Genomic DNA, 12,005 nt, shown 5'->3' with positions numbered 1-12,005 from the left:
CCTCTCTGCTCAACTCCTTGCACCTGCTATAGGCTGTAGTATATAGGCCAATACTGAATATCCAAAAAGTCCCAAACCTAGATACATTTTGTAATATACATGAGGACATTGGGGTCAAACCCATACACAGCTCAGCGCCTGCAACGAAGCTGACGTACAAACCGCAGAAAACTCCACTCGGCGCAGGTATAAACAAAGCATTCATCACCGGGTGTTGAATATGCGAGGCTGGTTTCACAGAGGCACGTCCCTCCCTGCAGCAGCAGCAGCGGCGGAGTCGGAGGGTGTTATAAATAGAACAGAAGAAAGCTGAGATCAGTATTCTGCGCTCAGAGTGTGAAAGCTGCAGCCTCTCTCCTCCATCTCAATAACGCCTGTACAAACGAGAGCCCGCAGTCGTGTTTGCATTCACGTCCGCGCTCCTCAGACGCCCGATCGCTGAGCAAGAAGAAGCAAAAGCGATCCACGCCGCATCGTGCATGTGTCTGCAGGGTTTACAATGCAGCTCAGTGAAAGTCAGGGGCAGGATGGGGGAAGATAAACCCTTCGTTATGATGGGTGTTTTTTTGTCATTCAATGGTGCAATGCCAAAGTCTTTATTGTGGTTTTGGGAGCAGTGAATCCTCCCCGAGCCCTGTATCAATACAAAGCGTGTGCGGCGTAGTAACATCCATCTGTTTTATGCAAATTTCAGACTCAAGCCCAAACGGACTCATTTCTACTTCAACTGTAGAAGCTTCCTCCTATGCAAGTGAAGAAAGAACAGCTGCAGTGACTCCAGCTCGGTGTTCTGGATCAAGAGAAGGCTCTCCAGGCGCAGCTCACACGTCCCTTTAGCCGTGGTTTTCATCCGGTTGGTAGTTTAGTAGTTTGATGGAGTTTTCGAGGTGGTCCGGACACAAAACACAGATTACAATACAGCAAGTTTGTGTCGATTATAATCAAAGGGCCGGACCTCATCAATGTAGCCTAAAGTAAAGAGCTTTTATCTGCAAATGCCAATGTTTTACATCAGTGGGTCGTAAGTGTGTACGGCTTCGGGATCCACCATTACCCCAGGGTGAAGTCGCGACCCGGATAAAACTGTAAATTGTCATATTATATCCAAAACACACACACAAAAATAAATAAATAACTGACTCCGGTGTGTTTCCATGCAGTTTCAGATGGAAGATTTTGATTCAATGTTTCCCATAGGCTCGCAACACACAGAAAATGGTTCCCACTTTCTGGACCCGACCCATTTCTTTATTTCTTCATATTAGAAGAGCTGAGCCGCTCACAGTCAAAGCTCATGCTAGTTTGTACGTTTATGAGGTATTTTTCTGTCATAAAGTAAATGCTTGTATTTCAATTTTATTTTTTGGGCAAAATTCTACACGGTGTGACTTTAAGGATCCCCATTAGTCTTTACCAACGCGAAGACGACTCTTCCAGTGATTCCCATGACTTGAGAATCACTGTTGTGTTAAAGATACTGACACTATTTCTCGCATATTTATCAAATCAAAACAACTTTAGTCATCCCAATGGGCAGTTCTGTTCACTGCTCTCTGGTCATAAAAAGCAGTAAATGGAGACACATACGACCACATACAGACGTCATGAACTGTAAGTGCATCAGGACACAAGGGGACCAGTAAAAATGAGGAAAAAAAACAACAACAGTACTTTAACAGGTATTTTATCTCTTATTTGCATAAACATATTTCTAAAAATCCTCTTGAGGGCAGAGGTTCTGTGTGGAGGCCCGAATTTGTCCCCTGGCCTGACTCTGCTTACTCCTAATACACGATGCAACACAATCAATCAATTTCAATCCATTTTTTTGCATCAGTTGCCTCACAGGACTGTACAAACATTAAAGGAATAGGCCACCGTTTTTACACACTGAGATATGTTCTTACCTGAGCTTTGACGAGTTCTTTAGGACCAGTCTGATCTTCACCCGTGCCTTCAGTCGCGTAAACACAGCGCAGACGGCGTTAGCATTTAGCCTCTCCCTCTCTCCTCTATAGCTCCAAAACAGGTCAAGATAGAATCTACCAAGCTCTTCCACGTTTTCCCTATTTAAATATAGTTACGTGAAGTGTTCCACTACAAAGTACAATTACACAAAATTAAACAATGTGGATTTTCTAAGTGGATAAAAGGGGGAACTATATTGTAAGGCGTAATAATACCAGGAGTAGTTTGGCATCCGCACAGTAAAGTGAAGATTACTGCGCGGATTTCGAACTACTCCTGTAAAAACGGCGGCCTATTCCTTTAATGTCTTATCATGTTTCTTCAGTGGTTCCCAAACTTTGAAGCGCTAGTGGGGTGACGGGTGTGGGTTCTAAAATCAAACCTGCAACAAACCAGCCGCCCCAGTGCTACCATCCCAAACTCCTACAAATTTAGATCAACAATCTTAAGATAAATGAATACAAAACAATCAATAAACGCTCCAAACAAGATACAAATGTGTATAAGGATGAACAGAACAAAGGCAGACTGGTGGAGTGACCATTCTTTGAGAGCCACTGTCAAATATAATGTGGAAATGATGAAAAATAGGTCAAGGACTTGAATGTCTTGTCTTTGTCTGGAATTATCTTTCTGTGAAATGTATTGTGGTTTTGGTATTGTGTTAATTATGTTTTTGTTTTATTCAATGTCTACTGTGTCTGTGTCTGAGGTGAATGAATGAATGAATAAACAAAACATTAATATGCATCCACTAAAGAAGAATCGAAACTCCGGCTTGAAACTGAAGAGTCTTTGAAAAGGATTTTGAAGATAAAGCTGTTTTACTCTGGAGTTAAAGCTAAAAGTAGAAATCATTTTAGACACAGGTTGATATGTGGGATGGTTGGATTCATGTTTATGTCTTTGCTCAGGATTTCACGTTGGCCTGGAGCGCCCCCTGCAGGCAGCGGTGAGAACGACGCATCGCAAAAACAACATCGACGAGCTTTCACTTTCATCTGCCGCCGCGCTAGCGAACCGTGAGCCTAGGAACCGCTCGTAACGGGTCTGGTGTTGGATCACGGGCTCAGTCGGTGTGATTTCGGAGGAGAAGAAGAAACAACCAGGAATATCAAAAGCTAAACGAATGAGGGAAGCATGTTTTCCAGCTCGAAAAGCCTTTACTGCGCCGCACAAACCATTTCCTTTGTCATCGTCCGTATCTCCAGTGCGTTGGTTTTGCAGCTGCTCTCTCTCTCTCTCGCTCCGGAGGATGCTGGTCTCCTAGGCAACAGGCCAGGTTTCCCGCGGTAACCAGCGGCTCGCAGCCGATTGGACGGCGCGAGGAGCTCCCTGCAGCATCCCCATGGCAACGGCTCGGAGGATGCTAGACGGGAGGATGAGAGCATGTATTTATTCCTCTCCCCCCCCCCTCCTCCCCGGCAGAAAGCAGCTTCTCATTTCACCCACTTCAACTGCTCGAGAGGGACATTTTTAAATCTGTTTTTGCTCAAATGGCGGGTCAAGGCCTGGAGGACGTGGTCAGCAAAGCAATGACGTGGTGATGGGATGGGAAGTGCGTCGGGATAAAAAGAGAGATAATGGCTTTTTGTGGCCTCGTCTTCACGTCATTACCCGGAGCCATGTTTCTGAATTTGAAACAAAGGCATTTCCGCGAGACGGTCACTTTCCACAACCTGTTCGTCAAACTGTGAACACAACACAACAAACATGGCTCGAGCTGCCTCCATTACTGTCAGAGGGCCACAGATATGTTTTCTATAAGACCAGTGCCGATATTTTTGACTGTTTTTTCTATAATCCTGTGTACACTGCAAAAAGTGAATATCAAGCATTGGCTTAAATCAATCAATCAATCAATCAAATGTTATTTGTATAGCGCCCAACAACAACCAGAAGGGGCCCAGAGCGCTTTCCAGGATAAAAACAAGAATCACAGTAGACAACAATAAATACAAAAACACATAAAAACAGCAGTCGAGTCGGTGGCTCTGGATCGAAAGCTTTTCTGAAAAGATGTGTCTTCAACTGTGATTTAAAAACACTCAGCTCTGTGATGTTTCGAAGCTGGACAGGAAGTGCGTTCCACAGCGAATGACCGGCCTCCAAACTTTTTGTATTTGAACTTGGGAGTGACGAGGGAGGTGTGTTCAGAGGAGCGCAGAGTTCTGGCTGGTTCGTAGACCGTTACTAATTCGGCAAATGGTCTGGCCGCGGCCAGACCATTGATGGCCTTGAACACAAACATCGGGACCTTAAAGTCCGCCCTAAACGCCACCGGGAGCCAGTGGAGAGAGCGGAGGACTGGGCTGATGTGTGAGCGTCTGGAGACGAGCTGCTGCGTTTTGTACCAGCTGAAGTCGATTGAGGAGTGATTGGTTCAGTCCAGTGTAGAGGGCGTTACTGTCGTCCATCCTCGAGCTGATGAAGGCATGGACGGCCTTTTCCAGGTCAGCTCGGGACAAGAAAGACTTGATCTTACTAAGCAGCCTTAGCTGGTAAAAGCTCGCTTTCACAACTGCACTCATCTGTTTATCAAAGATCATACTGCTGTCAAAAATAACACCCAGGTTGCGGATGGCGGGGGCAAACTGAGGTGTTAAATGACTTGAATTGAGGAAATGTATCTCGTTTGGAGCGGTTTTCACTCATTTAGACACTTTTCCCGATCGGACCGAGTTTGCTTTGCTTGTTTGAGGACATTTCACACCAGTTCTAGGGTAAATCTCGCTTTGAAATAAGAAAGTTAAATCACCAATGAGATAAGACCGATTTTCTTTCCCCATTGGCAAAGAAAATGACCTGAAATAAGGACGAAACGTATCGAAACGAGTCAGAAACATCTCAGAACAAGTGAAATAATCCAGGACAAATGCCCAACAACTTCTTAACTAGTCAAAACAACACATATTTGGATTATTGTGCTCTATCTGTGATCTAGTTTATTACTTTTTGCCGTGTGATGCTTTTAAACCAGCGTTTCTCATTCTGGTAACACCACCGTGATCTATCGCTCTGGTTTCAGCTACTGAGTTATTTATGTTGTTGTAAATATGATTGATCAGTTTGAGTTTATAGTTTGCTGAAACAGTGAAGGTCACTGTGTTATTGATGAGAAATGCTTCTTCCCACTCGCTTTCAGACTGAACTGGAGCTTGGTTCTTTTTGTGTTGAATGTATTTTGATATGACGCGTGAACCGTGTGGAGCTTTTGTCTCCATTGTGCTCCATTAATGAATAAATAAATACATGAAATGAATGAATGAATGAAAATGAATGATTAATCTACTTAAAAAGTTTACAAACACTACCTATTAAGTCTATTAAAATAAAGGTTTTTTGATGGTTTTGGATCACAGCCTGCCATTCTATGGTGATGGTGATGAACCACAGTTCTAGAGTGTAAAATGTGTCAGTGTTGAACTGTGACAGCAGGGGGCGCTTTATTAGGGCTGATTTATTCAGGACATGGTATTGCGTTATATGAAGGTGTTCTCATTAAGTATTAATAAACATAAGTATCTTATAGGGTTAGAGTAAGGGCTGAGGTTAGGGTTAGTGTGAGGGTGGGCCATGAATACGCATGTTATTCATGGCCTATTAGCACGATATATCATCCTATTATTATCTCTATACGCACAGTATTAATAGACTAATATGTTAATAGATAAACGTATAATAAGCATCTTATTCATACTTAAAGAGCACACCTTAATATAAAGCTTGGTAACATTATTTTATAACCTTGATACATTGTACCTGCCACATGAAGTACAATGTAATGTGCTCTGTAACACTGTGTAATAACTTGTACCTATGCAGTACATACACAATGGAATAATGTGTGTTAGTATTTTGGAAGGGAAGGGAATCTTATTTGTATCGTGCTTTTCATATGACACAAGTCACACCCAAAGCGCTTCACACATGAGAGGGGGGGGGTCATTCACTCCATGTTGATGGTGGTCAGCTACGTTTGTAGCCACAGTTTCCCCTGGGGCAGAATGACTGAAGTGAGGCTGCTCACATCTGCGCCAACGGTCCCTCCGACCACCACCAACCACTCACACATGGGCATTGGGTGAAGTGTCTTGCCCAAGGACACATAATACATAATGTAATGAGACATAAGACCCTTAGGGTTAGGGTTAGAGTTTGGGTCTTTTTAATTTTTTTTTTTTTTTTGTAAAGGAGGGACAATACATATTAATGAACATTTTTACAAATGTAAATAAGCCAGATTATAGCCTTAGGCTAATTTCCATCTGCAGACCCCCTGGCAGGTTGATGTTACACACAAGTTAGTAAAAACATACAGAGACACGATATACAGACTATATACAGACTATATACAGACTATGTACAGACAGGAATGAGAACAGTGATCACATCATGTTAAAACAAATAACAATAACAATAACAAGAGTGGACAACAGAGGATAATATAGAAAATAGTAAATGCATCGACTGTATTGCACAAACCTCAATAATGCACATGCCCTGACAGACCTGATATTACACTGACCCATATTGCACCATTCTGTATTGCACTGACCAATACAGAATGGTGTCCAAAATATCAATACATATTATTCCATTGTGTATGTACTGCATTGGTACAAGTTATTACACAGTGTTACATAACACATTACATTGTACTTCATGTGGCAGGTACAATGTATAAAGGGTAGTCTAAAATAAAGTGTCACCTAAAGCGGTGCCCATTCACATTTAGTCGGTTCTTCAGAGGGAGCTCGATTTAAAGACAAAAATCAGCAGATTCCAAGACAAAGACACAGTGAGATAAATGTAACACGAGGTGCACAAACTCGTGACCGATGTCTGAGGTGCAGGACGTCGTGGGCCGATGGCAGATATCGTAAAACACCCACACACTGTATCACTCAGCCTCTAGTTCAGATTCTACTTACTGCAATTATAAGAACACGTGATCACAGCCCTCTCTCTACAGACTCATCTGGACCATTCGTTTTCAGTCCACTCATCCTCCGTCTGTGTCACTGCAACAGAAGACCTTGATCTGCAGCGAAGCGTCAAACTGATACAATATTTACCACCAGCACCCCCCGCCCCCCTCACCAATGCGCCTCCCACGGTCATTCTTCATTTCTGTGTCATCTGGAGCAGAGGAGAGGCGACTCTGACTCCTGATCTAAGCCAAGACGTCGGGTGTGATGTTGTTGTTTTTTGCGCTGCTTGAAGACGGTTGTGGCTAAAGGGGGTTTGTGTCGATGCCCCTTGAAAAAAAAGAAGAAAAAAAAAGAACAACAATCCGATCCAGTCATCCAAGCACATGCAAGAGTCATGAATAAATCAGAGAGAGAGGTTTTTCGAATCGCTCGTCTAAAGTATTACCGTGGACGCGCTCGCATACGCCGTGTAAAGTAATCCGTCTGCTTTACACGGAGTCTCCACGTTTAAAAAACACGCCATTGTTGAGGCGAGCGCGCCAGATAAACTTCTGTGCAAACGTGGCAGAACTGTAGAAATACTTGCCTCACATTGGGTCACGTTGTGCGGCCATGTTGTCTCTGTAGCGCGGTCATGAGCTTGGTTCCATAAGGGAATAAAGAGGCTAATCGCAATGCTAATGCTAATGCGGCTAGAGCTAGCGTCCACAGCAGCTTATCACTGACGCAGCTCTGCACATTTTACCAAGTTAAATGTAATAAAACCCCTAAATGCTTGCAAATATTGTTTACCCAGTGAGAAAATCATTATAATCTCAAAGGAAAATAACACAATTTTTCACTCTTTTTAGCCATTTTCTGGTGGAATATGAACTTATTTATCACATACATAAAGTCAAGTGTAATTCGGGCCCATATGGATATTTTCTCACAGCAGATTGTTCAGTAGAAGTGAAAAAACGGCAGTTGTAGCTAGCGCTAGCTAACCGTTAGAATTAGCCCGATGCTAACATGAAGCATCAAGTTAGCATTCTCCGTTATTCATGTATTTATGGGCTGTTGAACCACTTTGCTCCTCCCCATGTCTTTGTTTCTTTATTTAGTAGAAAACTTTATTCATAATTCAGCATTTGTTACAGTAGTTTTTGAATAATTATCATGTCATGTTTGATACAAGTGTTTATGGGATGATTGGAGGGTCTTTCATCGCCCCCTGGTGTCTCTGGCCAGAAAACCATGTTTGCAACTTCACTGCCACCGGTCCGGAGAAAGCAATACACACTAATGGAATCACGAAGAAGAAGCTAACAGGCTAACGGGCAAAGCTAACTGCGGGCTAACGTCACTTTAAACAGTATTTACAGCCAAGTTTGAGTGAAAAAAAATATCTCCATTGTATAATTGGATGCACAGGAACCCTCTCTGCCTTCGCCTTTCCTGTCAGCGTAGTATTTACTCTCCAAGACAATTAATAAGTTAAAAAATCGTAACTTGCTACGACACCTGCAGTTGCGCTTATGGCCTCTAGGGGCAAGAGTGACTTAGTACTGCTTTAATTAGTGTTGGTCATTTAACCTGCCGACGGAACAGGTCTTATTGCACCTAAAGTAAGAAGAAACATGTAAAAAAATTGAACATTGATTCTCGTTTTTAATTAAAATTCCATAATTCCAGCAATTTTTCACTCCTCAAGAGCATCTGTCTGTTGTGTGGATGCCTGTGGGTGAGTCGCATTATGTAAATACAACACAAATGTAACACGGCTTTTGCTTTGTTGTGTAATAAAACCACAACACACGACTCACCCGTTTCTAATACATCACAAATCCATTAAACATTTACGCTATGATTTAGATTAGATGTCGTCATTGCGCTGGTCAGGGGTCAATTCATATTTAACAGTGTCCAGTTATGCCCGGTCACCAACACTGTGCCTTATTATATCACAACACATTTAACACCCAGTGAAGTCGAGTTATTACGTTTATTATTATTCATTATTTTCATCACAATCGCAGGTGCAGTTCAGGGAGTTCCCAAACGTACTGCTCTTTTTTTTCCTCCAAGTAGATTATATATAATTACGAGTGATCCAGCAGAGGAGAGGGGCGGGCGGAGACAGAAAGCCCCAGGGAGGTGCTCTGATGCTGGGTACAGAGAGGCACATGCAGGCCCTGAGTGAACCCAGCGTTATTAGTGGCTTTTTTTTTTTCTTTTTCTTTTTTCTTTTTTTCACGGCGTAAAGCAGCTGAGCAGAGACACAGCGCCCCCTTCAGGCACCGGACGTCGAGTCAAAGCTGGTGTTAGAGCCGGGTGTAGCGACAGCGCCTCCTGTTGGATAAAGCTCTGGCCTCGTGCAGTTTTTGGTTTAAGGCGTAGATGCGACTCTGGCTCCATCTGCTGGACACAAGTGTAACTGCAACTTCGTTTATAGTTTAGAAATGTTCCGGATTGTGAGGCAGGGGCGGACTGGCCATATGTCCTGTGTTCTGGAGGAGCACAGAAGGGCCACTGGCTCCTGGGCCACCCGTCTGGCCCCTCACTTTACCTCACCCTCACCCCCGGGCGTGACCGAGCTTTACCCCAATCTAAAAGCTTAAAAGAAAAGCGTCCGAAAACAAAAATGTGCTGGAAAAGCAACAAAAAAGTGGCAAAAAAACAACAAAATGTGACGAAAACGTGACGACAAAGCGATGAAAAAACAACAAAAGCATGACAAAAAAAACCCTGAAAAACAAGAGACGAAAACACAACGAAAAAGTGACAAAAAAGTGACGAAAACAGGCCAAAAAGCCACAAAAACAAACAACAACAAACACGTCATCACATTTTTTTTCCATCATTTTTTTGGGGGGGGGTTTCAACTCATTTTTGTAATTTTTTTAATTCATTTTTTTCCACTTTTTGTCCCCTTTTTTTTTATTTTTTGTCACATTTTTTGTCAATTTTTTGTGACATTTTTGGCACTTTTTCATCAATTTTTGTCATTTTTTGGTCAAAATTTTGTACATTTTTTGTGACATTTTTGTCATTTTTTCATCAATTTTTCGTCACTTTTTTGTCACATTTTCAGCCTTGTTTTTTGTCTCAGTTTTGTCACTATTTTCACACCTTTTTTCCAGAAGCTTTTGGATTGGGGTAAAGCCGAACTGGAGAAAATGTGCTCGGTTCAGGCGAGAGTTAAGGGGTTAAATTCAACTGTATAAATTCAGAGTGTGAAATTTGCGGTGAAAAAATCCTCACATAACTTCCTGGACCTCAAGGCAATTGATCCTGGATGACTGAGAGCTGTACATTTTTCAATACTTTTTTCACTCTGAATTTACATAAATATCTAAAAACAACACAGTGTATAATATAATGTGATTTTTTTATTTTGTATTTTTTTATTTGAAAGATTATGTGTTCAATATTCAAACATGTCAGTGTTAAAAAAAAAATTCAAAGCAGAAAATTCAGACTGTGCAAACAAACAAAAATGCAGCGACAACGTGACAAAAAAGCTGCCATCACTTTTCTAGATTTGAGCTTTCAAATGAAGTGTTACAGTGTCGCTCTCCAGTCAAGAAGCTTTTAGATTTGGGCAAAGCCGAACTGGAGAAAATGCGCCCTTAATATATGCAATGTAAAAAAAAAAGCTAAGCTAAGAAAAAGCTAAGATGAAAGCTAAGATCTACAAAACTCATCTAAATGGATCGTTTTCCTCACGTCATCAGATTTTTTTTCCATCATTTTTTGGGGGGGGTTTCAACTCATTTTGGAACTTTTTTGTAATTTTTTTTCTTAATTTTTTTCTTCACTTTTTGTCACATTTTTGTTATTTTTTTGTGACATTTTTTGTACATTTTTCGTCACTTTTTCCATCCTTGTTTTTGTCTCAGTTCTGTCACTATTTTCACACCTTTTTTCCAGAAGCTTTTAGATTTGGGCAAAGCCGAACTGGAGAAAATGCTCTGGGTTAAGGCGGGGGGTCAGAGGTTCACACATGTATTTGTGGAAGTGTCACATTTACGCTTATTTGGGCCAGGCTGACCAGAGTCCCGGGCTGGTTTTCAGTCAGTCCGGCCCTGGTGTGAGGGAGTCAAAGATGAGACAGGAGGACTCATTTACATTTTTCTTTCAAACAAATGAACAAATGACTTTTATACTAAATCTATAGAGAAAGAACAAAGTCAGTTTGTCAAAGTGTTTTGTTCATTTTAAAAGCCTATCAATGCACACTTTATGAACAGAAGGAAGTGCGGTGGAGCTGTTTGTGGAGGATTTTTTGTGTGTAATCAAAATATGAATTTTAAATGTTAAATTAATAATAATAAAAAAAATCACCCTTAATATATGCAATGTAAAAAAAAAAAAAAAAATCAATAGTTGAAATTCAAATTTCAAATTTCCTGTTGAAAAAAAAATGCAAATGGAAAAATTCACCCTTAAAATATTAAATATTTAAAGAATCAGGACCTTAACCTCTTAACTCCCGCCTGAACCGAGAGCATTTTCTCCAGTTCAGCTTTACCCAAATCCTGTAGGCCAGTGTAACGCCTCATTTGAAAGCTAAGATCTACAAAACTCATCTAAATGGATCTTTTTCCTCACGTCATCACATTTTTTTTCCATCATTTTTTTGGGGGGGTTTCAACTCATTTTTTCCACTTTTTTGTCATTTTTTTAATTCATTTTTTTTCCACTTTTTGTCACATTTTTGTTATTATTTTGTGACATTTTTCGTCATTTTTTTGGTCATTTTTTGGTCAAATTTTTGTACATTTTTTGGGATCATTTTTGTCATTTTTTCGTCAATTTTTCGTCACTTTTTTGTCACATTTTCATCCTTGTTTTCATCTCAGTTTTGTCACTATTTTCACACCTTTTTTCCAGAAGCTTTTGGATTGGGGTAAAAGGCAAACTGGAGAAAATGTGCTCGGTTCAGGCGGGAGTTAAGGGGTTAAATTCAACCGTATAAATTCAGAGTGTGAAATTTGCGGTGAAAAAATTCTCACATAACTTCCTGGACCTCAAGGCAGTTGATCCTGGATGACTGAGAGCTGTACATTTTTCAATACTTTTTTTTCACTCTGAATTTAGATAAATATTTAAAAACAACAC

At 41.1% G+C, this 12,005-nt stretch overlaps 1 protein-coding gene across 1 annotated transcript in view; it reads left to right on the top strand.

Annotated features, from left to right (window-relative positions):
- Window positions 1–12,005, top strand: part of rgs5a (regulator of G protein signaling 5a) — a 254,907-nt gene that overhangs the window by 148,536 nt on the left and 94,366 nt on the right. The gene's annotated exons all lie outside the window — the stretch shown is intronic.

The sequence above is a fragment of the Gobius niger genome (genome assembly GCF_951799975.1).
Source record: "Gobius niger genome assembly, chromosome: 17".
Classification (NCBI taxonomy): Eukaryota; Metazoa; Chordata; class Actinopteri; order Gobiiformes; family Gobiidae; genus Gobius; species Gobius niger.
Note: the sequence above shows the minus strand (reverse complement) of the source record. Positions and strands in the feature narration are given on the sequence as shown.